Genomic DNA, 5,342 nt, shown 5'->3' on the forward strand with positions numbered 1-5,342 from the left:
ACATGCCGGGCTTCTATTTACAACATATTGTGGTCATAATCCAATAAATTTTACGACCCATGATGTTCATTCTATGGACCTGACCGATCCATTTGACTGTGACTGCCAAAAATAGTGCTGGAGTTAGATGTTGTTGCCCTTTTCAACCTGGGTTTTTTTGAAAACCTGATGAACAATTAACCGTCGTGCTTTTGTACAGTTTGTAAGCTGTAGTTAGATGTTCTTTCCCTTTTCAACTCGGGTGTGATTGTCATATTTTCTTTGAAGCAAGGCACATGGCTTGCCAGTCGTTTAATTTAGAGTGAAATATTGTAACAACTAACAAATCCTAACCAAGGGAAGTAACATCACTCTCGCCGGCTGCTTGAGCTCACTATGCATTACAGAAGCCAAGTGATTAGCCCCCACCAGCGCCCACAAACTTATTTCCAACTAGCACATCAAATGGGCTGCAAATTTTCATAGGAAGGGCTGCATGACCGTGACAGATTTGGATTCTGACATTTGGGACCCGCGAGGAAATAGCCTATCTAAGGTGGTGTTGACTTACTAGCCAGTCAACAAACGATTCTGCCTACCAGCCGTTGGATTGAAATCCAACATCTGTTGTGTATCTTCTATCTCTTGTCTTCTTCTTCCTCCAGCCACCCAAACCAAACCACCTTGTCGGCTCCGGCTGCTCCCGCCTCCCATGGCTGGCCACGCCTCCATTGCCCTACGGTACGTACCCTCCAACATTGGCCAGTCCCTCCCTCTATTCCCCCACACGTCCTATTATTCTCCGGCGACGTCAGCCCCAACACGCACCCGCACCCGAACCAGTCAACCCTCGTACTCCCCTCCACCTGCGACTGGACCGGCGCATCTTCCATGGCTCCTGTTCGTTCCGTCCGAGGCCTCGTCGCCGTCCTCCGCCTTGCGGCCTTGGTTCACTCGCCGTGCGTGGTGCGCCGCCCACTTGTGTTGTCAACGCCATAAAAAACCGAGAGGAACAAGGAGATGACTATACGTGGAGAGGATGACAGTAGGGACCCACCAGTGTCATGGCAGTATGGAAGCAAGTGCCTCTATATTACAAGCCCAAAAATGTGGTTCCTCCTAATAGTTGGACATCTGGGGCTCACGCCGTTGTCAACGTAGTCAATAAACGAGAGAATTACACTACGAGCGGCTAACACCTGGGACCCAGTAGGTCGCGCAGTTCTTTTTTTTTTGAGGAACAAGTTGTTATTTATACTAGTTTTAGCGACAGATCAGGGTAACAACGGGGCTGTGCGGGGGCTGTGGCCCGTCTAGCCAGGGTTTTATTTATGTTTACCACATCATGAGCCCAATTGTGTTTTTTTCTTGCTGAAAATGGCTAGCCCCGTTCTATTTTTTAAAGAAATACCCAAACGAGGCCTACTTGCTTTATCAGCCCTGCTGGGCTGCAAATCTTTCAAGACGAGGAGAGTTTCATTCGGTTTGCCCAGAAATGGGTTGTACATTTTTAAAACACATCAAACCGGGAATTAGTTTCAGTTTTTTTTCATTACAAGATTTTAAATTCCATTGATTTTTATGCGTGGACAATTATTTGGATTTTATATTTATATAAATTATTTTTCAAAATAGTTTGAATTTGAATCGATATTTCAGGATTAAAAACAGCTGACCGCATCGAAATATGCAAAAAAATCGTATACTTTTTAACCGTGGCCACAATATGGGGTGTAATGCTAACAAAAAGAAGATGAGCTCCAAAAAAATTCTTAAGAATTAGCAAATGGGCTGTACATTATTAGAAATAATGCACACGAGAGCAGTGACTGTTGGATGTCCATCCAACGGCTGTTGTGCTTCTTCAATCTCTGCTTTTCCTGCTCCAGCCGCTCAAACAAGCGCCGGCGGGACTGCCTGCTCCCTCCTCCCGTGGCCGGCTATGCTGCCGCGCAGGCCTCATCGCCCCACCAAACTCCCATCACTGGCCTAGCCATCCCTCTACTCACCCACGCCTGCTATTATTCTCCGGGGATGGCAGACGAACCAGTAAACCCTCGTACTCCTCCGCGTCGGAAACAACTTCCGAGTCTTCCCTGGCTCTGTATCGTTCCCTTCCTAGGCCTCGCCGTCGTCCAACGCCCTGGTGCTCTCGGTGCGGCCTGGTCAACGTGGTCAATGAACGACATCTGACAGTTGGGTCCACGGTCGCACGCAAGGAAATTCCTCCTTATTACACGCAAAATAATGATTCCTCCACCTTACAGCTGGACCCATGGGAAGGGCTTCTGTATTTCGCGAAAAAAACGTTCCCCCCGCAGAAAGGTCGGACCCACCAGCTATATCTTCGCACGCAAGGAAGTGCGTCCTTATGATGCATAAAAAAATGAATACCCCCTGGTAGCTGGGAACCACAATAGTGGGTGGCTGACTTGTGGGCCTACTAAGTTGACGGGGGCAGAGGGATTTGTCAACTTAGTCAATATGAACGATTCTAGCTCCAGTGACCGTACGATGTCCATCCAACGGCCATAGTGCTTCTTCAACCTCTGGTCTTCTTGCTCCAGCCGCCCAAAGCAGCACCGGTCGTGCCGCCTACTCCTGCCTCTCGTGGCCGGCTGTGCTGCCGCGGAGGCCTCACCGCCCCCATACTGCTCCCACCGCTGGCCAGGCCATCCCATCACTCACCCACACCCCCTGTTATTCTGCGGCGACGGCAGCCTCACACCGCAGCCGAACCAGTGAACCCTCGTACTCCTCTCTGCGTGGGCATCCACTACCGCGTCTTCCCCCGCTCCGCGTCGCCCCTTCCTAGGCCTCGCCGTCGTCCATCGCCTTGGTGCTCTCGACGCGGCATGGTCAATGTGTTCAATGACCGACTTCCATCAGAAGAGTACTGTACATGGAGAGGTTGGCAGCTGGGTCCACGGCCACAGCACAGTTTTTTTGTGATTTGCCAAGTAAGTCGCTTTGCCACGCTTGTTGGGCTGCAAATCTTTCAAGACGAGGAGAGCTTCATTTGGCTGGCCGAGAAAATGGCCTATCAGTAATCAGAAATGGGATGTACATTTTTAAAACACATCAAACCGGCAATTAGTTTCAAATTTCTTTTTTCATTTCTAGATTTTAAATTGCATTGATTTTTATGCGTGGACAATTTGTTGGATTTTATATTGACATACATTTATTTTTAAAATCAGTTTGAATGTGAATCGAAATTTCGGGATTAAAAATAGTTCAGACCGCACCGAAATATGCTAACAAAAAGAATATGGGCTCCAAAAAACCTTAAGAATTAGCAAATGGGCCGTAAATTATTAGAAATAATGGTAGATGGGTTGTATGATGTTTTCCACAGATTTGAGGCTTTCCTAAAAAAAGGTTGACGCACAAGCAGTGACTGTTGGATGTCCATCCAACGGCCGGCTATGCTGCCGCACAGGCCTCACCGCCCCACCGTACTCCCATCGCTGGCCTAGCCATCCCTCTACTCACCCACACCTGCTGTTATTCTCCGGCGACGGTAGACGAACCAGTAAACCCTCGTATAGTCGTACTCCCCTCCGCGTGGGAAACAACTGCCGAGTCTTCCCTGGCTCCGTGTCGTTCCCTTCCTAGGCCTCACCGTCGTCCACCGTCCTGGTGCTCTCGGCGCAGCCGGGTCAACATGGTCAACGACCGACATGCATCTGAAGTGGACTGTACGTGGAGAGGCTGACAGCTGGGTCCACGGCCGCACGGAAGGAAATGCCTCCTTATTACACGCAAAATAATGATTCCTCCACCTGACATCTGGGACCCATCGAAAGGGCCTCTGTATTTCGCGAAAGAAACGTTACCGCCGCTGATAGCTTGGACCCACTGGCTATATCTTCGCACGCAAGGAATTGCCTCCTGATTATGCACAAAAAATTGAATACTCCTCCTGTTAGCTGGGACCCAGTATAGTGGCAGGCTGACTTGTGAGCCTACTAAGTTGACGGGGACGGAGGGCTTTGTCAACTTAGTCAATATTCACGATTCTAGCTACAGTGACCGTATGATGTCCATCCAACGGTCGTAGTGCTTCTTCAACCTCTGGTCTTCTTGCTCCAGCCGCCCAAACAGCCGCCAGTCGTGCCTCGTGCTCCTGCCACCCGTGGTCGGCTGTGCTGTCACGGAGGCCTCACCGCCCCTACTACTCCCACCGCTGGCCAGGCCATCCCTCCACTCACCCACACCCCCTGTTATTCTACGGTGAAGGCAGCCTCACACCGCAGCCGAAGCAGTGAACCCTCGTACTCCTCTCCGAGCGGGCTTCCACTGCAGCGTCTTCCCCGGCTCTGCGTCGTCCCCTTCCTAGGCCTCGCCGTCGTCCACCGCCCTGGTGCTCTCGGCGTGGCGTGGTCAACGTGGTCAAAGAATGGCTTGCATCGGACGTGGACTGTACGTGGAGAGGCTGACAGCTGGGTCCACGGCCGCAGCAAGGAAGTGCCTCCTTATTATGCGCAAAATAATTATTCCTCCACCTGACAGCAGGGACCCACCAGACGGGCCACCGTATTTCATGAAAAAAACGTTTCCTCCTGACTGCTAGGACCCACCAGCTACATCTTCGCACGCAAGGAAGTGCATCCGGGAAAAAAAATGATTCGCCCCCCTGACTGCTGGGACCCACCAGCTACATCTTCGCATGCAAGGAAGTGCCTGACAGTCGGGACCCACCTGGTCGAACCGTACGTAGCGTTGTCATTCTGGTCACGAACGTGTACGTAAATACTGGTCGATGTAGAGGCGCGCACGTGTCGTAGTAGAGGCGCGCACGTAGCATGTACACGTACGTACAGCGGCCAGTGTGCAAGAAAGAAAATAGGGCCACGTACGTACATACGGGCAGGGTCTCGAACGCCTACTCGCGCATACGTACGGCCAGGGCTCGTGTACATGGCTGGGTTGCAACAGAGAAACTGCATCGTCGTCGTGTTCATGGGGAGCACTACAAAAAAAAGACACATCCATGACATTTTGGGCCGAACGAAATTTTTTTCTGTCATACATATGACACTTCTATGACGATAATTGTGAAAAAACCCAGTATCATCATATATGTCATGGGCTCCTACTTCTATGACAAAAAATCATGGCAGAAAATGGGCTTTTTGTCCTGCGCAGGCCGAAGACGCGGCTGCATGACATTCTTTGGGCCGTCCATGATGGAAAAAACCATGGTAGAAGCGAGGGGGAGGAAAATTTCGCGGAGTTCCCGGTTACGGTGGGAGGTCGGGGGCCTAGCGATGCGCGTTTCTCTCGTACACGTACGCGCGTGTGTGCGAGGCATTGGCTCTAACTGAACCCGAGCAATTGCACTGCAGGCTACGCGTTAC

Source organism: Triticum urartu, chromosome 2A, assembly GCF_056163025.1.
Source record: "Triticum urartu cultivar PI428250 chromosome 2A, HENAU_Tu73, whole genome shotgun sequence".
NCBI lineage: Eukaryota > Viridiplantae > Streptophyta > Magnoliopsida > Poales > Poaceae > Triticum > Triticum urartu.